This window comes from Brachycentrus maculatus, unplaced genomic scaffold, assembly GCF_059751285.1.
Source record: "Brachycentrus maculatus isolate JH-2025_06_01 unplaced genomic scaffold, ASM5975128v1 h1tg000266l, whole genome shotgun sequence".
NCBI classification, from domain to species: domain Eukaryota; kingdom Metazoa; phylum Arthropoda; class Insecta; order Trichoptera; family Brachycentridae; genus Brachycentrus; species Brachycentrus maculatus.
The window spans coordinates 1,018,177-1,042,500 of NW_028281017.1; the positions used below are offsets into that span (position 1 = coordinate 1,018,177).

General features: G+C 31.6%; 1 protein-coding gene across 3 annotated transcripts in view; it reads left to right on the forward strand.

Moving 5' to 3' along the window:
* The window catches only part of pxb (putative Hedgehog signaling attenuator pxb), a 442,089-nt gene that overhangs the window by 169,501 nt on the left and 248,264 nt on the right, over positions 1–24,324 (forward strand). For all 3 annotated transcript variants that reach the window (XM_088266356.1, XM_088266355.1, XM_088266357.1), the window contains one exon: positions 14,689–14,778. The gene's annotated coding sequence lies outside the window, so the exon portion shown is untranslated. The remainder of the gene's footprint in view (positions 1–14,688; positions 14,779–24,324) is intronic.

Here is a 24,324-nt window from a genome sequence, read left to right on the forward strand (position 1 = left end):
TCTCATCAATTGATGTCTTTAGTAAAAATTCTAGTCTTTATTTTTTAAAAAAATTTTAAAAAGAGATATACGACAGTAAAAAAAATCGCCTTTAAGCACCTTTGAGGTAGTATTTTATGAAAATAGCGCTATATATAAATTATCCCAATTTATTATTGTAATTATTACTGTAGTTTGCAACAGTATTCCAAATTATTCCAACCTTTTCCTACATTCACAAACAATATGTGTGTTATTATATGCTATGTGGTTCTGTTTGAAGTCCCAGATCACAGAATCAGCCGTAATGTATGTAAGTTGGTAACTCCATTTGATTTCAACATTACACAAATCCGCTTTTCGGCTTATTCCATACAAATCCCAGCACAATAACTAACCCCATTCAAATAACACCACCGTTCTAAATAATACAATATTATAACTCGGGACAATAAATGTTCAAGTTTCAACCCTGTAGAATACCTGGCAATACAGCCCTTGTACCCTTTGTGTAATCACCCAGAAGTACCTGTCATGATGAAACGTTTAAAGGGATATTAAAAAATCATTCGGAAATCGTTCGACGTTCTTGAGTGTTCTAACAAAAGAAAAAGGTCTTGTATTTTGGCATGCTTACCCAATTTTACTCATAAACTACTTTAAAATAAACCTACTCCAACATTCAAAAAATATTTGCTCCAATAACTTGGTCATATAAAATTTTCATCTAGAATTCGTGGTATTTGCGCAATTATTGGTGAATAGTGGTATCAGCTTTGTTCAGTATGATGAATAAGAGAGTCCTACATAAACGCACTTAAAATACTGTTAAGTTTGATAAAAAAATTAAATAATATTTTGTGGAGTCTCCAGGTATGTAAAATAATTCGGGAAGAATCTAACATACATTTCATAAAGGTGTCTGCTAATTCAAAAAGTTTATCAAATCAACCATAGATGGTGCTGATGATTGTCATGTAAAAAAGGGGTCAATTGAAGCACAGATGCTTCCGACTACTTTCGACTTCCATAATCTTTTTCAATTATTTTTTTAGATATCAATATTTACAGCCTTAATAACCGGATTTACAACACCCGGATTCCTTTCGTATGTTAGTTGTTATTTTGATAGATTTGGAATTAAGATTTTCAAGCTCAGAAACGCTCATATCTTCTTTCAAATATAAAACGTTCTATACTTTTCTGTGGGCATTTCAGCCGTCTGAGATGAATAATATCACCATTTAATACAATATCGTCAAGCTCGTGATACTGCATAGCTCTGAATGCTGTTTATAACACGTTCAGTATACAGCTTGAGACTGTAGAGATTCGAATGCTCAGGTGGTCAGCTGATATATCATTAAAAGATGGAATAAAAGCTTCATGCATTCGTGGTAGAATAGGTGTTACTGGCATAAATAGTAAGCTAGAATTAAGGCAACTCAGATGCTATGGGCACATTAGGCAGAGACCACCAGAATAAATGTCAATGAATCTCTCTCGATATCCATCAAAAGATAGACCAAAGAATACATGGATGACACAATGCAGTAGGATCCTTAGGACGAGAAGAGCCAACCTCAACAGCCTTCAGCGACAAAAAGTGGGGACAGTACAAGGAAGAATAATGGATTTTACGTATAAAACGCAGTAACCAAAAACCAGTTAAGAGTGGCAGAAACGAAGACTCCAGGGAACATATTTAGCAAGAGTCTATGATATAGAATAAGAAACACCAGGATAAGAGAAATATGCAAGATGTCGTTTAGTGTGGAAGACAATAGTATGTGAAGTTAATGGAACCATCCAGACTCCTCCACATTGCGGTGTTCAGCCAACTCCAAAGCAGATCACCAAAGAGATGGATTGACAGCTAGGTAGCGATATCGCATGAGACTAATTATTCTAAAAATCCGGCCACAAGGCCTACACCAAGAAGGGGAAAAAGAAGGCCATACGTATAATCTCTCTATAATGTACAATCTGTATGAAGTCGCGTACAAAACAAAAACTACTAATTGATAAAACTCGAGAGCATAGTGCATAATTATTACGACCAACTTTGCTCGACGCCCTCGTTTCGACTTCATAACAATGTTTCATATTCCCTTGTTTAAGGTCCTTCGAAAAGTTCCTGCATCACTGTTTTAATGTCAAACTTCGTGGCCCGCTTTTGCCTTTTATGTCCGGAGTTGCCCGGCATTTTTTACTACATTTTCGATGTTGTTTTGTTTTACGGGCCGCGCCATTTTGTCCGCTCGTCCGTCGGCCTATAATAGCGCCGGTATATTACCTGTTATTCGATGATAGTTTGTAGCAGTATTAATATCCGGCGAGATCGCGACAGAGGCGACATGTTTTGTTAAATTTTATCTTAATTACATGTTTGCACTTTGATATGTGCGTTGAAGGTGAGTTTTAGTGTCAGTCACCAGCGCCGAAAAGCGTTTTCGACTTCATATCGACAATATGACAAAACATATTCATTTTTAGAAGAAGACTACTACTACCATCACACTCTTCTGTCAAAACATATACTCCTAACTTAATCAGTACATAACATGGCTACAAATAATCTCAAAGAGCTGTGTATTCCAGATGAATTGGTTGATATACGTCTCACGCTTCGATCGGCTACAACAAATGAATGGGCAGTGATCTTACCAGCTCGCAACCAGCGCACTAAATTTAGCAAGCGTGTCTTTGCTGCTGCGGTCCGATGGCGTGGAATGCTCTTCCACCAGTGGTTAGAAATAGTGAGAGTGGGACGATCTTTAGAAAAAAAAAACTAAAAACACATATGTTTGCTAAATCATTTCCACCGTCTTCTTTTCTCCAATTCATTCACAGTGAAGCGCCCTTGTGGTAGTATTTTGCGGAAATGGCGCTATATAAATTATTCAAAATTATTGTTATTATTATTATGAGAAGTATAAGAAGTAAGAAGAAAGGAATGTAAGGCTGAACGAGGAATAATTGAAAAGATTAGAAAGAGCTCTTCGCGGTGGTATGGACATGTGGAGCGAATGGATAGCGAGAGAATGACTAAGAAAATATATGTGGCGAATGTGAGAGGGAAAACAGAACGTGGACGACCGAAAAAGACTTGGCACGATCAGATCAATCAGAACCTAAAATCTGGCGGTGTCAAAAGTCTGCGTAATCGGAGGGCATGTATGACTAGATGTATGGATGTGAAGGAGGCGAGGAGTGTATGTCAGGACAGAAGAGTGTGGCGTTCCATCCTCTCTGCCTACCCCTGCGGGGAAACGGCGTGATGGTAGTAGTAGTAGTAGTAGAAGTATTTCAAATATATGGGAATATGTATGAATATGGAAGGGGCGAAGATTGTTTGCAAAGACAGAGTGGCGCGGTGTTCTATTCGTAAAGAAGGTAGAAGTCTGAGCATCCAAAAACCTAAACTTGGCATTTGGCTGGCTAAAGTGATCACTTATTATATGTACTTGCATAGCGTTCATTGCTTTTTAATTGAGAAATGTTATATTATTAATCCCGGTGCCAGAATGGTAAGAGTATAAAAATGTTGTATCTCCATATTAACAAATACATTTTGATTTTTATGTTGTTAACTGACTGTACAGAGTTTCGTTACATCAAAAATCATCATTTAAAGATGATCAAGAATGTATAACAACCTATACATACAGAATGAACATGCAATTAATTACCTTAAAAGCAAACTAAACAAGAACCCTGTCTTATGATGCCAGTAACAACAAAACCCGGTCACTGATCAAATAAAATATGAAAAAAAGTAAATAGATGTTTTTTTTTATTATATTAAATGGAGTTCCACCGAGAATCGTCACTATAAAACATAAATCTAGTAATCAAATTATCATTTCTCTTTTCTGTGTGTATATTAGTTTAAAATCGTTAAAAACAATTAAAAAATGTATTAAAAAAGAACTCCACCGACACACACACAAGGTGACTAGGTGGTCTCTGCAAAAAAAAGTTCTAAATATGTCGCTCACTCCTTTCAAGAACGTCATAAATCAAAATTCGTCAATTTTCAGTTGTGCATATTTTCGAAATGCCCAGAAAATGTACTATATCCTAGCATATTTTTAACTTAATATTTACCCGCTACAGGGCAAAAAATGTTGTTTCTGCATTTTTAAGAAAATGTATTGTTTAATTTTTTTTTAAATAAACTAAATATTTATCAAATGGAGAAAAAACCTTCAGGTTTAACCTAAAAAAGTCTGTTGCACAGTAAAAAGTTCAAAAAGTGGCTTGATATTTATTTTTAACACATTGTGTAATATTTTTAAACTTTAAAAACGTTCTCATGAAAAATCAAGTTTTTTTATTTATGACGTTCTTGAAAGGAGTGAGCGATGTATAAATTGTGATTTAAATAAATGTATACAATAAAAAAATGTTTTTATGTATCCACGACAGAACTAATTGTTTTCACTTTGCATTTTTTAGAACTTAACCCCTATATTGATAATTTAAACATTGTTTTATACCTCCTGTGGCCTCAAAAGACCCCAAACAAGTCGAGCCAAGAATCGTATCCGGTTGAAATATTAACAAATGTTTTAAAGAGGGTTAATACAAGTTTTAAGACCTCAGATTAATAATGATGGACGAACGAATTCCATAGTCAATCATACGTAGGATATTACTTTTATCTCGCTCATGCCTCAGCTGTACTGATATCATATTGAGATACCGAAATTACTGGACCAATCCCGATCCCATCTCCAAGATCAGTTCTAAATTGTCGAAAGGTTTGAAAAAATCAGGTTTAAAAGTGAGTGAGACATCAATCTTGGCTTACCATCTTAAACATGCTACTCGGATTAAAATGCTACAAACAAAAAACCTTCATCGCCACTTTACAAAAAATCCAAACCATTTAACAGATACGAGAATAAACGTCCATGTCGCAATCGTGCCCTTTCACTCTATATCCTGCTTTTTATGATTGATCTACATAAACCAGAAGCCTACAGAAGCTGCATGAGTAAATTACGAGTAACAAATACTTGCCACCTCACGAAAAAACCCCTACCAATTAACCTGTGAATAATTTTACACTCTTGGTTTGAATGTGGCTTTTTGGTTCTACGCCTTGCTATTGAGATGATTTATCTTCTTCAGTCCAGAATCATTCGGTAGCTTCGGCAGTAACTTACAAGCATTTGATTAAATGAGTCGGAAAATAATTTTGTAATAAAACATCATGGTTCGTTTGTCCTGTGCTACAAACGAAAAATCTGACACTAATTCTTCTCAATGGGAGGATTACAATTGATGCATGTTTTGATGGTTTTTCTTTGATATTTGTTCGTATGTATAAATCAATGTGGGATGTAAAGTAATTTAAGGAAACTGCTGTGCAGATCACATCTCTAAAAAATATAAATATCTTCTTTAAATTGGTATGCGACTTATTTAATTTATTATAAACTATCTATACCCGGCCTCGACGTACTGTGGCTCAGTCAAGCTGAATGGAAAATAAAGAAAATAGAAAGCATACGTCTGATATGTTTAATTTCACAATGCTCGTGAAGCAATGAAAATATGAAATTTCATTAATTGATTCGGCAGTCACTTTGTGGTAAAATATATCCATTTTTAATTCATGTTTTACTTAGTAAGTACCACTATTTCTTAAAATCTACTGTGACACGTGTTTCGATGATGCGGAATGCATCGAAACACGTATCACAGTAGATTTTTAAGAAATAGTGGTATTTACTAAGTAAAACATTAATTAAAAATATGAAATATCTATGAAATAATAAATGCAATGGAAAACGTTGGAAATGCACGCCACTTCACCGCAGGGATAGACAGAGAAAATAGAACGACACACCAATAAATCTTTGCACATAATCTTCACCTCTTCCACATTCATGCATCTCCTCATACATACCCGCCGATTAGACCATTTTCAAGAATTTGAAATACTTGATCTTCCTCTCTCTCTGGTACCCTGTAGGGAAGAGAGGGAGAGGAAGATCCCTTACACGATGGACCGATCAAGTTAAGGCAGCAGCAGGCACCTCGGTGGTTGGAGCGCTACGTGCAGCGCAGTCAAGGGATAACTAGAGAAGAGTCATTGCTTCGACAAGGGTCACAACCCTCAGTAATGAGGAGTAGAACAGAGAAGAAGCCAAGTTATTCTCGGTATTCCTCAGGGCCTGTTTCCAACTTCATTCATCTCACACCAACTCCTCCTCCTTCTCTTCTCTGCTTCTGACACCTGACCTAACCATTTTTTTTATTTTTTCTTATTTTGTTTAGTCAAGCATTTGTCTGAAGTATTGCGTTTTGACTGCTAGCGAGCTAAATTTAACCGCTACACTTAGTGAACTAAATATTTTTACGTAATCCAAATTTCGATCGTGGCGTTTACAGTTTTTTTTGAGCTTTCGATGGCTTGCTCAATGGCGAAACTCATCATACTTCAAATAATAACATTCACTACATTCATTTGTTGGAAAAAATTCGATCCATTCTCGAGATCGTGCCTGTGGCTTGTGATTGAGTAGCTACATTTCCATTTGATATTAATAATAATCCGAATTCATTAAAAGAGCACCGATTGCGCGGAGAGCTCCGACACGAAGCGAGATGAAATATATAATACGCTTATAATAGTATATTAAAATATGTTCTCAGCGTTTTATAAATACTTGTTCACAAATATGGGTGTTCATAATCTCATAAGGTACATATGAGTTCACAACAGCCATTTCTGTTGGATTAAGAGAACTTTTTATTCAGCAGAGATCATTTTATTTGCATTCATGATCCAAACCTCGGATGTTTTTGCTTTGCAAAACTAAGTTTTTCTTCGAAATAATTGTATAGTTTTGAAAAAAAAAAAGAGTTATTGGAAGGTAAATAGTTTGAAAAAATATATGGAAATAATTATTTCTGTTTTTTTTCTGTGTTTAAAAAAATATATGTTTTTAATGTTTAAAATTACAATAAAATGTATTAAAAATAAAACTCAAATTTTAGGTAAGACGTGAATATTTTTAAATTTAAAAATATAATTTAACCATACCTTTTCTTCAAAATGCAAAAACATTTTCTGCCCTGTAGCGGGTAAATATTAAGTTTATAATATGCCACTTTTGCTGAGATATAGTAAATTTTCTGGGCATTCCGAAAACATACACAACTGAAAATTGTCGATTTTTTATATATGACGTTGTTGAAAGGAGTGAGCGATGTGACCTCTCCTCCGGTGGAATGAATTCTGTGCTTGCGAATATCCTCTTAAGATGTGTGTTTCTTTAGATTCAGTTTAATATCTTTGCGAGGCGAAACAGCTGTCACAAAATACGATTCCTTATAATTATATATTGCGTTTTGGTTTGTATTGATAAAAACATATTTAGATATTTTCCTAAGTGAATGCCAATGCAACGAATACCGAATACAGCCATGTCTTTAATTTCACTCTGTGAATATCAAAGTTTGCAATTTTCCATACAAAATTCTTCGCATGAATATTTCTCTAAATATGTCTACGTCTATTGCATTTTCTCCTGTATTGCACATTTTATGCAAGAAGCAGAAATCAACTACTACTACTACCATCACGCCGTTTCTCCGCAGGGGTAGGCAGAGAGGATGGAACGTCACACTCTTCTGTCCTGACATACACTCCTCGCCTCCTTCACATCCATACATCTAGACATACATGCCCTCCGATTACGCAGACTTTTGACACCGCCAGATTTTAGGTTCTGATTGATCTGATCGTGCCAAGTCTTTGCAGCAAGCAAGCAGTCTTCTTCAAGGAGAAATCAATATTTGGAAAATATTAACTTTGTAAAATATACTAATGTTTTATTAATTTAAACATATTACATACTTAAGTCACATATCGCTCACTCCTTTCAAGAACGTCATAAATCAAAAATCGTCAATATTCAGTTGTGCATGTTTCCGGAATACCCAAAAAATGTACTATATCCCAGCAAAAGAGGCATATTTTTGACTTAATATTTACCCGCTACAGGGCAGAAAGTGTTGTTTTTGCATTTTGAAGAAAGGGTATTGTTTAATTTTTTTTTAATATTCTAAATATTTTTCAAATGGAGAAAAAACCTTCAGGTTTAACCTAAAAAGATCTATTGCACAGTAAAAAATTCAATAAGTGGTTTGATATTTATTTTTAATACATTGTATTATATTTTCAAACTTTAAAAACGTAATTTATTATTAGATTAAAACCAATATTTTTAGCTTTTCCACTTTTTTATTTGACCAGCGACCGGGTTTCGTCGTTACCGACATCATCAGACTGGTGAGAGGCTTTACAAATTTGTATGTTATATATAAAAGAAGGCAGGAGTTGATAACCATGATTTGATATAATTTTATGAGAAATTAATTTTAATTTTAGTGAATTTAAGTATTGTATGATATTTTAAATATTTTTTTATAAAGGTTTTTTGTATTGAAAGCACGATTTTATATAAGGTTAAAATAGATTTGTATTTTTTGTAAATGAATTTAAATTATGTAACGAGGTATCAGGAAATGCTGGTTGACGGCTCCTTCCACTAAGCTGTGGTTGTCCGGGGGGAGTCCGAAGTTCTCTGAAATGTAAATTTCCCGGCAGTCATTTCTTATCGACAAGACATTAAGGCATCTATTGTTTCTTTTCTAATGGGTAAAGTAAGGGAGAATGAATGTGTGTTACTTGATCATTTAATATGTCTTTATTATGACAATTTTTTAATCTATTTATTTCCAAAATTTCGAGCCTATCTAATTTTTTACCTTTACTACATTTGTGTAAGATTTTTACATTAAAATTTTTATCGAAATCATGATTTGACTCTATCAAGTGGTTTGCAAAAGTGGAGTTTTCTTTTTTATTTCTCCAACTTTGGACATGTTCGTTTATTCTTATTTTAAACGATCGTCCTGTTTGCCCCACGTATTCAGCACTGCATGATCCACAACTTAATAAATATGAGCCTGAATTTGTTTCTTTTTCCCTTTCAAACAAATTCAGGCTCATATTTATTAAGTTGTGGATCATGCAGTGCTGAATACGTGGGGCAAACAGGACGATCGTTTAAAATAAGAATAAACGAACATGTCCAAAGTTGGAGAAATAAAAAAGAAAACTCCACTTTTGCAAACCACTTGATAGAGTCAAATCATGATTTCGATAAAAATTTTAATGTAAAAATCTTACACAAATGTAGTAAAGGTAAAAAATTAGATAGGCTCGAAATTTTGGAAATAAATAGATTAAAAAATTGTCATAATAAAGACATATTAAATGATCAAGTAACACACATTCATTCTCCCTTACTTTACCCATTAGAAAAGAAACAATAGATGCCTTAATGTCTTGTCGATAAGAAATGACTGCCGGGAAATTTACATTTCAGAGAACTTCGGACTCCCCCCGGACAACCACAGCTTAGTGGAAGGAGCCGTCAACCAGCATTTCCTGATACCTCGTTACATAATTTAAATTCATTTACAAAAAATACAAATCTATTTTAACCTTATATAAAATCGTGCTTTCAATACAAAAAACCTTTATAAAAAAATATTTAAAATATCATACAATACTTAAATTCACTAAAATTAAAATTAATTTCTCATAAAATTATATCAAATCATGGTTATCAACTCCTGCCTTCTTTTATATATAACATACAAATTTGTAAAGCCTCTCACCAGTCTGATGATGTCGGTAACGACGAAACCCGGTCGCTGGTCAAATAAAAAAGTGGAAAAGCTAAAAATATTGGTTTTAATCTAATAATAAATTAAAAATGCAATTCCATCACGAAGTGTCAGTGGATAATATAAATCTATTTAAAAACGTACTCCTGAAAAATCATGTTTTTTGATTAATGACGTTCTTGAAAGGAGTGAGCGATATGTATATAAGTTTGCCTTCGAAATAAATGTATGGTTTTGAAAAAAACTAGTTATTGAAAGGTTAAGAGAAAAAAAAACTTTTTTAAATGTATAATATTATATAATTTAAAAAAAGTTGAATTCCAATTATTTATATAAATGCTCGAAAAAATTCTTGTAGCCCTTAGCGCGACCGTTCACGTTATAAATTTGGACGTTTGAGATCTCAGCCTTAAGGCAAGTAGATTTAAGTTTTTTTTTCTCTTTAAAATGCTGTGTCTAAACAAATAGATAATTTTAAATACGCCTTGTAATTTGAAGTCACATCGCTTTACAGTAATTATTCAAGCTGTGAATAGAGATGTAACTACTGGAAAAGGGTTCTCAAAATGTGTTTCCCTCAAATAAATTGTGTAATTATTTTAACGAATTATTTTTGATCGAATCGTAAAACCGAATGACGTAACGGCTCATTTTGAAGAAATCCTAATTCAATTGCTTTCAAAGAAATAATCGTTGTTTATTAAAAAAAAAACATTAGTAACTTTGCTAGAAGGTGAAAAATATTTTAAATGAAAATATTGCTATTTATTCTAAATCATTTTATTCCACGTTCTAGATTTTCGAGCTGTAGTAATTTATCAATATTTGGAATTGAAGTTTTACTTGGTAAATACCACTAATTCTTAAAATCTATTGTGACACGTGTTTCGATGCATTCTGCATTATTATCAAACACCGGATGGATCACCACAAAGTGACTGCCGAATCAATTACCGATGAAATTATTCTACCAACAATTGGGAAGTTCTGGATAGCGTTGATACAAATAGACCGATAAGTATTTCGTCTACAAAACGTGATATCCATTGGTTCTATCATATAAAAAAGGAGCGTTGAACAAATCAACTCAACCGTGGGAATCCAAAGCCACTACTCTAGACCTGGGTATCAGAAACGTCTGCTCAAAAGGGCATCATCTTACTACTTACCTACTGTTTCGTCTAATGGTATTGGAACACTTGTGATGAGGAAGACAGACGGAAACGCGCAAATGAAGACAATTATTTATTTATCAAAAATTACAATGTTATCAAGGCTAGAAGAGCAAAGGAACACCAATATATCGAAAACTATAACACTTATTAGGGCGAGAAGAACAAAGCGACACCAATAGAAAAGGAGCGAGCGCAACGTATACACGTTTGAATATTAATCTTATCTGAGCACGAAAAAAAAAAAAAAAAAAAAAAAAAAATATATATATATATATATATATATATATATATATATATATATATATATATATATATATATATATATATATATATATATATATATATATATATATATATATATATATATATATATATATATATATATATATATATATATATATATATATATATATATATAAATATATATATATATATATATATATTTATATATATATATATGTATATATATATAAATATATATATATACCGTTTCTCATGTCCCTATTCAGGCTTCAACTTTATAAGTTTCATAGCCTATGCCTACTTGTGAGTGGATTTACTCTTTATGTTTAAAGTTACTTTAATTTCATGTAATTCATGAGTGAAAAGAATTGTTATAAAAAATATACAATTTTTGGCATGAACACCTGCTTAACAAATAAATTAAAACAAAAAGAACCTTCATCTAGCAAAACCATTCTTCAAAACTAGCCTAAGACAGGTCATTTGCCCTGTAAATACCCAGACATCTATCTCCGGATTTCAAAAATAATTTTTAAAATAATTCATATGTATTTAGCCACACTCAAAATGTTGTGGATACCATTTTTATTTGTTTAATTTTTTTTAAAATAATTAACAGACTAATTTACCACCACGTCGCGTTCTTGCAGGGGTAGACAGAGACCATAGAACGCCAAACCAATCTATTTTTGCAAACAATATGCGCCTCTTTCATACCCGCCTATTATAACGACTCATGCCCTAACCGCTTTCAAATATTTGACATACTTAATCGTGTCAAGTTTTCCTTGGTCTTCTTCTGTTTCTATTTTTTCTGTTTTATTTTTTTTCATTCGATTCACATGCCCAAACCATCTCAATACATATTTTTTTTATTTGATCGAAAATTGTATTACCTCGTATTCTTTCCTTATGTCCAGGTGTAATTATTCTATTGTAAAACCTTTATACTGTAAATTATTATTGTATCTCCTGTATGTAATGTTTATAATCTAATAATTTAAAAAAAAAAATATTTAAAAATATAAAAAATTAAAAAATATATATAAAAATTGTATTAACATGTTAGTATTCGGCTAAACACAGGCCATGCCTAAAGAGCCGTAATACATATATTAAATGTATATATGAAATAAATATGTATCTATGAATGTATCCATGTATTTATGAAATAAATAATATAAAATAAAATATTAAAAAACATCGTCAGTAGAGCATTAATTACACATACAATGTTTTTCTTTTCTTTCTGTTTGATTTATATTTATATATGTTCATAAACCCACGATAAATTTTAAAATTCCAAAAATGTATTAAACCTTGTCCCCCTTACGTTTCTGAAGAATTAAAATTATCGTAATAAAATTAACAGAACGTAACGGCGCGTCATACTGACCTATTCCTTGGAAAAACTCCGAAAATAGACTGTTAATTATGCTATATTCATATTATCTAAACTATCTTAACTATTCATCTACCCCTTTTATGCCTACACCTTGCTTTAGCTAAACATAAAAATTGATTACCACTATCGAGAAGTAAAATTATACAAGGTATTCATAGAATCTTTTTTCAGAAGTATACAAATTCAAATTTCCCGCAATAAATTGATGGTGGCACCGACCGTGTGGCATGTTACGCCGTCTTGTTGAAACAATGATACCAGTTTAAAAACTGGCAACATTGTTTCTACAGACTGTCAACTTGGCAATTGACATTTGATTTGTAGTCAGTGCGTTTTGCCATTTCACCATGAATATACTGAATGACCGTTGTGCGTGTCGTAGGTTCGGTGAATGGGCCGAAACCAATATTCAGAATTATCCTCTTTTTCAACGCGAAATTATATATATATATATATATATATATATATATATATATATATATATATATATATATATATATATATATATATATATATATATATATATATATATATATATATATATATATATATATATATATATATATATATATATATATATATATATATATATATATATATATATATATATATATATATATATATATATATATATATATATATATTTATATATATATAAATATACATATATATATATATATATATATATATATATATATATATATATATATATATATATATATATATATATATATATATATATATATATATATATATATATTTATACATATATATATATATATATATATATATATATATATATATATATATATATATATATATATATATATATATATATATATATATATATATATATATATATATATATATATATATATATATATATATATATATATAAATATATATATATATATATATATATATATATATATATATATATATATATATATATATATATATATATATATATATATATATATATATATATATATATATATTTAAAATATATATATGCATATATATTCATCAGACGCGTACTCATGGTTTCAAGACATCGTTACTCACAATAACGAATATAGCTATTATGATAATCTGAAATAACAATGGGGTCCTGTTGTGTTTTTTGCGCGTCTTCAGTTTATGGGAACATGGTCAAAAACATGTGCGAAGTTCTTCAGTTTGCCTAACGCCATGTTTTTTTTCCTAGTCGTTCGTAAGTTGTAATTAAAGACGGTATAAAAAGTGCTGTCAGCAACGATGTATTATTTATAGCCGGACATTATATTTATTATTCTCGAAGTGTGTTTTGTTTTATTTTATTTAAAGTCGTGTCGGAGTTATGGGTGTTCGAGTGTAGCGCCAGATGAAGCGTGAATGGCTGTTTTTAATGCCTGATGATATCCTCGCTTTGATTATACTATGATCTTATTTCATTAATCAAAAATTGAAGAAGCTCTAATATACATACTTACCATATATTTGAGAGAGCTCTTTTAACATAGATGAACCAAAAGGAGCTTTTTACACGTAAATACACAAAATTTATGCATCATATGAATGGTTTGAAATGTATAATGTAATAAGTAAAAATTGATGAAGCACTGTAAACATACATAAATTTGAGGGAGCTCTTTAAACATACAATAAAACTTGAACCAGCTTTTAAAACGTAGATACATTTCATTTTAATTTAGGGTTTTTATCTCTTCAGTTGTAATATATGTATGTATGTATTTTTATTCAAACCCGCCAATTATTTCTACTCTTGACCACTTTCAATTATTTTAATCATGCGAAGTATTACTTGGTTCTCCTTTGCTCATATTTCCAACTACATTCGCCTCATTAATTTGCTGTACAGTTCTTTCATCACTTATTCATTCCACAAGTCCATACCATCTCTACACACCTTTCTTTATTTTATCGATAATCATTGTTCATTGTTTCACCTTTCGAACATCTATCATACATCATATACCACATAGACTACTTTGGGAAACTGTGATTTGAAACTAATCAAGTGAATTTTTTTTTTTTAAACCAGCTTTTGAAAACGTTCAGAACCGTCTTTGCATCTATTACTATAAGTTATATGCTAAGGGTTTCATGACTAAGCATTAGAGATTTTTTAGCGCACTCATGTGATTGTTTTTCTTTTCTTGTTTTCAGGAGGTGACCAATCTTCATTCTGCTCCCATGAGACTCAGAACAAACAAGAAAGGGACTAACGAAGGGTCCCAACCCGACGAGAATCATTCGGTTAGTTTTTAGACGTGTTTTTTTTGCCAATCATGAATATTAACTGTGGAGGTCCTCACCAAAATTTTACATTTCCAATATTGCACAAAAATCCTTTAAATGCAAATCTGTTCTATTTACTGTATTCTGCCGAAATCTTAATTAAGGTTGCGACAAAACGTGACCAATCCTGTGTTAAACTAATATGAAATCATTTCATTAATTGATTCGGCAGTCACTTTGGTATCCATTTTTCATTAATGTTTTACTGAGTAAATACCACTATTAGATTTCAAGTAATATGGAATCATTAAATCGCAACAAAACGTAACAATTTTACAAGCTAGAATTCCTGATAACTTAAAATCAATTATAATGGATATGTAACGTTTCGGTGGGGACCTCAAGAATTGTCAATTTAATTTAATTTTAAATATACCATTTTAAATAAGATATTGGCAACAATGAAATCAAAATACACCTATAAATTATTAAATCTCCTAAAGACATTAATAGATCACATTAAAAATTTGACACAACGTTGCATTTAAACACGCGTTTGCTTTTATTTATCTTTATAATTAAAATGCAACTGTTCGTTTGTTAAAAATCTAAAATATTCTTATTTTTTCACAGATATATGTCCTCTTAAAGTTAAATCGACATCTATCGCAATGTTTTAATTTCTAGGCATTTTAAGCGAACATTTACTCTTGAATTGCCTGAAATAGCCACGTAAACTTGTCATATTGTGAGGATGTGTGTTTGTATTAGTAGCGTTAATATTGAACATTACTTTTTTTTTATAAATTCCACTATGTATTTCTTACGCATCAGAGATTGTGCTACCTATGTTTTGTTAATTTCCAAACTGTACGGGTCTCGTGATTTTTAAAAAATAAACTACAAAAATGTGTCACAATCAAGTTGGATATGGACATACATCGCTCACTCCTTTCAAGAATGTCATATTTCGAAAATCAACAATTTTCAGTTGTGCATGTTTACGGAATGCCTAGAAAATGTACCATATCCCAGCAAATGAAGCATATTTTAAACTTAATATTTTCTCGCTACATGGCAGAAAATCTTGTTTTTGCATTTTGAAGAAAAGGTATTGTTTAATTGTTTTTTTTAAATATGCTAAATATTTTTCAAATGGAGAAAAAAACCTTCTGGTTTAACCTAAAAAGATCTGTTGCACAGTAAAAGGTTCAATAAGTGGCTAGATATTTATTTTTAATACATTGTGTTATGAATATGTTTAAACTTTAAAAACTTTCTACTGAAAAATTAAGTTTTTTTTATTTATGACGTTGTTGAAAGGAGTGAGCTACATGACCATACAATATTAATTGGTCATTATAAATAATATATGACCATTTAGATATAGGAAAAAAGTATAACACTCATTTCATCCTACAAGTATATAAGTAGATTCGATTCCTAGTCTAATTTTAATGTACGTTTAACCTCGGCTCGTAACGCATGTCTGTATTGAAAACTATAGTGCATGTTGGTCGACCAAAAATCGCATGTGTTAGACATTTTGTGTAGTTTTGAGTGTGTAATTGGTGCTATGGTGGTGAAGGGTATTATTGTTTGCATGCTGTGTTATTGATTGTCCTGACGAAGAGACGGGTACGTCTCGAAACCGGTAGACGTAAAAATCTCGGTGAGTGGTTATATACTAATTTTATTAACATTTTTTTAAAAAAAAAATAAGTATAACATGTCTGTTTAAATCAAGACATATGACGTTATATCCTCTATGCTTACATTCGAGAAGGAACGGTGTCGGAATAATATAACAAATAACCATAATAATATCAGAAGTCACGTCCGAATGATAATGTTTGTTTCGATATCGATATGGGAAAACAGTATTTTCTTTATACTGCCGAAACAGCTGTCGCCGTAATATCGGTTGCCCGTTTCCCGCCATACGTTATGAGTCGTAAAACAATCGTGGATATAAAAGAGAGCTATTGGAGAGTGTTTGGTAGTGACGCGAATGCCGGTCATGATAATCGATTGATTCATTCACTTAATAACACGATGATTCGAGTATCTCACATTCTGATGAAAACCCCGATCGGCTCTACATTTACCACTTTTGACCTTCACTCACTTTTGACTTTTCACTCTTCATTTTTTTAAATGTAATAACCTGTAATGTCTCTACTTTTAAAGGTTTGTCTGCAGGTAGGATAGTAAGGATAGGGAAGATTAATGTGAAAAATACACCACAAATATCCAGACCAATTAAAAATAAATATTTTTGAATTTATTTTGCTCTTGTCTGGAATCAAACCCGCGACGCCAGTTTCCCAGTTGAGCGTCCACTCAATAACGCCACGGCGCCTGTCATAATTGATTCATGAATAAGTCAAGATAAAATATGTTTTGTTTACTCGGTAGTTGAATTAAATATTGGTTAATTAATATAAAGTAAATACATGTCTTACGATTAAATACGTATTCTCCAAAAAAACTTCTGACAAAACTCATTAATATTTGAGTCAATTAGTTAGTTTTGAGAAATAATCCATACGAAACATAATTACTTTGTAAAATTTGTCCATAATCAAATTTCTCAAATACTAAATCGGTTATTATAATAATCGACTAACGACGATCGAACAAGTCCGTGAGCCATTATGCCCATCACTAGTATTTGGACGGGATTGATGGCATGTCATTACGATCGGAGGCAGAGAGTATCGATATATCAGTAATAACAGTTTGATACCCGATACCTGATTGGTTGTACCTACCTCCGTATCGCAATGATTAGCGCGCTTCGCTGATATGTTAGTAGTAGTCCAGGCTTTTAAATCATTTTCCCTGTATTGAGTGATTATATCAGTAGCGTAGTGGAGAAAATATTTTTTATTACTTTAGTAGTCTAATATAAATGCAAATCCCTCATTCGGTTCCCGACTAAATCATAAAATTCGGGACTATCGTAAAATTTACGACAGTAAGATAAACTTTCGTAAATTTTACGATATTTAACCCAAAAAAAATCAGAAAACATTAAAAAAAATTAACGTGTTTTTTGAGAACCTGATATGAAATACGAACATAAAATATCGGTAAAGAATTAATATATGATATTTTACAACATTTTGAGCGTGTCTAAATACTTGTTCACAAATCAGGATTACCTCCACTTAGATGGACATCTCAACATAGATGAAGAAGAATATGGATGCGTATTCTTCTTTATCTATCTTGAGATATCAAATGTAAAAAATAACTCCTAGATGGTGATTATCTAGATTTGTGAACAAGTATTTGGACACACTCAAAATATTGTAAATAAAATAACCGATTAAATTATTTAAAAAAAAATCATGTTTTTAGATAGGTCTCAAGCATGTGAATATAATCCACAATTCTGACCTTGCATGCAAACAAAAGAGTCTCTACATCATAAAAGCTTTCCTCAATCCGACATAGATGGCTGTTGTAAACTCATATGTACTGTGTCACGAGATTGGTCAATATATCTAGGAGTTCCAAAAACTTGTAACAACTTGTATGGTACAATGATTAAGGAATCACTTTTTTATATACCGATTGAGTTTATTAAAGACTATTAGTTTCGGAAGCTAAACTTTTATCGTTAGGTCTGAATAATAACTAAAATATGAAATAGTTCTATAAATAAGGAGAAAGGAAAGTAAGGGGTTATATTTTATAATTTAGTTATTATTCAGACCTGACGATGGAAGTTTAGCTTCCGAAACTAGTAGTCTTTAATAAAATTCAAGTGGTATCAAAACAAGTGTTTCCTTAATCATTGTTACATGTCTTACCACAAAGTTAATGCCGAAACAATAAATAAAATAACTGGTATGGTTGTAATTCTAGGATAGAATTGATGTGTTGCAATAGCGTAAACCAGTCTATAACAGGTTATAAGCCATATAATTTCCCAGACCTTTATATTCTTCTTCATCTATGTTGAGGTGTCAAAAATATATGTTAGTTGTCACTTAATTCTTTATAATATATTATTCACATATTATGTATTGCCTCGGTGCCCCCACAGATTGGTTGTCCATCGTAAAATTTACGAATGTCCCGCAACCTAGGGTTAAATAAATAGGTAAATATTTTCACAATTTAACCCATTGTTTCAAGCGTCGTAAACTCTCGTTGTTCCGCATTTCGCGTGTACTTAAAAGTAAATGGTTGTCAACTAATAAATTCGGTGCAGTTTCCTTGGAAATGTACCGGAACGTCCCTGAATTAGACTTGTTGCTACCCTTTGGTACATTATGCAGTACACACGGGACGGCGCGGATGCAAATTCCCTCTAATTATTTACCATCTCGGAAGAGAGAATTGGAGGAATGAAGCAGTGTGTCAGCTGAATAAGTAACACCACTTTACAAACTAATACACTCCCCTATTTTAAACAGCTCTCAAAGTATGTATATCGCACATGCATTTGCAAATTTTATTATAATTTTTTGTTTTTTTTTTTGTTTTAACTAACTAACCATCGCGCCGCTTTCTTCAAGGATAGGCAGAGCGAATCGAACGCCACACCATTCTGTCTTTGCAAACGTTATTCGCCTCATCCACATTCATGCATCTCCTCATACAAACCCGCCGATTATTCAGACTCCTGACCTGATCCCTTTCAAGTATTTGAAATACTTGCTCATGACAAGTTTTCCTCGGTCTTTCTCTCCTTCTACTGCCAACCATAATGCCTCATGAATTCGTTTTACTGTTATTTTTTCACTCATTCGATTCACATGCCCAAACCATCTCAACGTACATTTTTTTTATTTTATCGATATTGCTTATCTCAGCCTTCCAATGTTTCCATGGGTCGGATCAGCATTAGGAAAATCAAAATCGATTAATTTATTACTAATTAAGTGGAAGAAAAATCGCTTTTTGCATAATAAAAGTTTGTTTGCATAATAATCAGTTTTACACACACACACACACACACACACACACACACACACACACATATATATATATATATATATACATATATATATATATATATATAAATATATATATATATATATATATATATATATATATATATATATATATATATATATATATATATATATATATATATATAAACATATATATTTATATATACATATATATATATATATATATATATATATATATATATATATATATATATATATATATATATATATATATATATATATATATATATATATATATATATATATATATATATATATATATATATATATATATATATATATATATATATATATATATATATATATATATATATATATATATATATATATATATATATATATATATATATATATAACGTGGTAATATTTTTCTTTGTAAATTGGGTGTAAATAATATGTAAAGTGGGTGTATAATAATAAACAATGTGTTGCTTTGTAATTAAAGTTTATAATTAAAGTTTATTCTTAATTTATCTTTATAATATTTTTCTATCTACCTATCTGATTCTGACAGTTCAGAATATTATATTTTTTCTATCTGATGTCTTATGTTTTATTCAGTGCGACGCATGCGACATCTGGTGGTAGAACTGTTTTATGAAGGTACTATTTGTAAGTACTTAATAAAATGTATAGGTAGGTGCCTAGGTATTTTATTACATATTGTATATATATAAATTTAATATCATAACGGAATATGAATATGTTTATAATATGATAATTGTCAGTAAGTCATCAAACACAGAAACAACCATCATTGTGAGCATCGAGTTACTTACCAGTCAATGGCAACTAGTCTACCTTTGAATTATACCGCCGGAGAATTACCACCAAGTTAACATTACCATATTATTATGGAACGGAAACTAAAATATTATACATCACGGTATTTTGTGCCACGAAATTACCATATTACGGGCTACCCAAACTAGCGAGGCGACACCGCGGCATCAAGTTCGCCATTTTGGAAATGTAGGTACTAATTTGTATAATATGATGTGAAGTAATCCCTCGTTATCCGCGATCAAACTATCCACGCTTTCGATTATCCGCGATCAGAATATAACTTTGTATCAATTTCAATTCAATTTAATTCAATAATAATTAGTACAGCGAAACCTCTATCTATCGTTTTTAAAGAGACCTATAAGAATAAACTATGAATGCGGGAAAACAATTAATGCGGGATAAAGAAGTCAATACACAAGGAGATACGATCGAGTAAAGATACCGTCCCCCCAATCTGCATAAACATTGGTAGGTGGAAATTTCAAGAATACAAGTTTTAGATGTTAATAAATGTATTTATTAAAAAAAAATACAATGTTGAACAGAACCCAAAGATCTTCAGACCTCTTCTGCTGTATCCATCACACAAGCTTTCGATAGTCTGTATCCCACAAGTTGAAATATTGTCGTCGAATGTAACAAAATTGAGAGAAAAAAGTAAAAAAACAGACAAAGTATATCAAATATGTAGCATAATTCAAATGATGAATGCGGTAAAATAGTGGATAGAAACGAACGATGCGATCTATTTTTGTATGAAATAAATTCGGGGTAGAAGAAATAAACGACAAATCCGGGAAAACGATTATTCGAGGAACGAAAGATAGAGGTTTCACTGTGCATACCTACATTACAAACTATCATTCAAAGCGTAAACATTAAATCATCACAACATTTTGAGTGTGTCCAAATACTTGTTCACAAAATCTGGATTATCTCCAATTACAGGAGTCATTTTCATATTATTTTTTGACATCTCATCAAAGATGAAGAAGAATATGGAAGTCTGGGCATTTACGGGGCTTACGACCGTCATAGGCTGGTTTAAATGATCACTTTACACACGTGTAACATTCACCAATTCTACCCATTATTGACAACCACACTACTCAAATTCTTGGAAGTTCTATATATACTAACCAATTTAGAAACCTTGTTCATGAATCACTAAAACTTCACTAGAGACATCTATTGGTGAGATGTAAAGAAGCTTTTTATTAAGCAGAAACTCTTATATTAGTATGTGAGATCCGAATCCCGGATTATAATTTTCTGGCGTTTCTCATGTGTGTGATTATAATCCGGGATTCGGATCTCACATACTAATATAAGAGTTTCTGCTTGATAAAAAGCTTCTTTACATCTCACCAATAGATGTCTCTAGTGAAGTTTTAGTGATTCATGAACAAGGTTTCTAAATTGGTTAATATATATAGAACTTCCAAGAATTTGAGTAGTGTGGTTGTCAATAATGGGTAGAATTGGTGAATGTTACACGTGTGTAAAGTGATCACTTAAACCAGCCTATGACGGTCGTCAGCCCCGTAAATGCCCAGACTTCCATATTCTTCTTCATCTTTGATGAGATGTCAAAAAATAATATTAAATCATCACTTAGAATGTAAGCAAGACGATTCCTATTCATAGATTTGGCGTTTAATTTGCAGAATTCCAAAAAATACATTAAAATCAATTTTGTTTCATATTCTTTTTTGAAATCTCATCAAAGATGAAATTTGACATCTCATCAAAGATGAAGATATGGAAGTCTGGGCGTTTATAGGGCTGACGACCGTCATAGGCTGACACGTGAAACATTTACCAATTCTACCCATTATTGACAACCACACTTTTCAAATTCTTGGAAGTTCTATATATATGAACCAATTTTTTTTAAACATTATTCTTGAATCACTAGAACTTCACTATTGGTGAGATGAAAAGAAGGTTTTTATTGAGCTGAAACTCTTTTATTAGTATGTGAGGTCCAAATCCTGTATTATAATCACACACATGATAAACGCCAGAAAATATCATTTTCATTTTTGCCATAAGAGCTTATAATTTGACAAGATAATTTATTTACAACATTTTGATTGTGTCCAAGTACTTGTTCACAGATCTGGATTATCTCCAATTATAGGAGTATTTTACATATAATTTTTTGACATCTCATCAAAATAAGAAGATTTTCGGAGAATCCCACCTCGGAATACCGAGTGTTCAGCCAGTAAGCTAGTCAAAAATGCATCAAAAATAATTTTATTAACATATGTGAACTTTCAAATCAGGATAATCCCATTTCAGATTTGAAATCCAGGCTAGCAGAACGAACTTAGCTAGATATGGGCTAACTGTATTGTTTTTGGATATCTATGTGTGTAGAAAAACTGTACACACAATAAACACCTCATAACTTTTCACATAACAACGCTGCGTCAGCCAGCAACAAATTCTCGCCGTTCATTCAAAAATAAATCACTCAGTGCTGGAGTTCAGAGGGTAATTAATGTGCGCACCGTTGTACAAGGCAATCCGTTACGTCGTTATCCGTTGGCCGTTATTCGTTCCCCGTTATCCGTTCGCGATCGCCATAAAGCTCGCGCGTCGCGGCGCGCTGTCAGCGCCGGTTAAAAAACGACGCCCGCTTAACTTGGACGCCTCGATGTATCGTTTAAAAATGCAACTTTGCTTCTGTAAAAAAAAATCGGCTACATAATATGTTATGTTAATGCATACAGCTTTCATTCCCTATTAGATACCAACAATTCTCTACCAATTGATTTAAATAAGTTAGGTTAGTAGGTTATAACACCACTACTGAAATATGTTTCAAAGATGATTGGACCTTCGATATGTTTTTTTATTATTATTTATACAAATATTTCAGTTTCATTCTTTTTCTGTGAGCCTAGGCGGTTCATTGTTAGAAATAGGTATCAAATTGTGGCAGAGTGGGTTCAAACCGAGAAACTCTTGACTTAAGAGTCTACGACACTAACCACGGGACCACAACCCGACAAATGAAATGTAGGTAGGTAAGCAGTGCAGAGCAATAATAAGAAAAAAAAGATCAATTAAGTTTCATATTTTTATTCAGAATTCCATAATTTGTAGTTCTCATTAAAACATGAATATTTTCCACCATGAAATTTCCTAATTTTTCACATGAGTAATTTAAGTTTAAAAAATTGATCTTATTGTGAACCGAGCAATCGCCATGGATCTTCCAAAGACATCTAAAGGAAGACCAAAAATTCACGGATGCTGCAGAAAGATAACATGATTCTAAGGCATGGCCTAGGTGAGGTTGTCCATGATAGAAGGACATATAACCTGAGGACAAAGAGAGCTGACCCCAACAGTCTACAAAGATGATGAGTTGGGATGGAGGAAAGAAGAAAAATAATCGTTAATCAAAAATTTTTTTTTTAATATCTTTAGTTCTTTATAAAATAAAACAACTATGTTTAAACCACTTTTTATTGGTACACTTTATCCAACCGGTTTCGACAAGAACCTTGTCATCATCATCATGTACTAAATTCTAAAACATTGAAATACTTGTAAGAGGAGGGTAATTAACTTTAACCTAACTTTGAGTATTTCAATGTTTTAGAATTTAGTACATAAAACTCTGATGATAACAAGGTTCTTGTCGAAACCGGTTGAATAAAGTGTACTAATAAAAAGTGGTTAAAAAAAAGTTGTTTTATTTAATAAAGTCTGTAAAATGTGCCACTAATGTGCGAAAAATATTTGAGAAATCTTAAGTTCTTGTTGA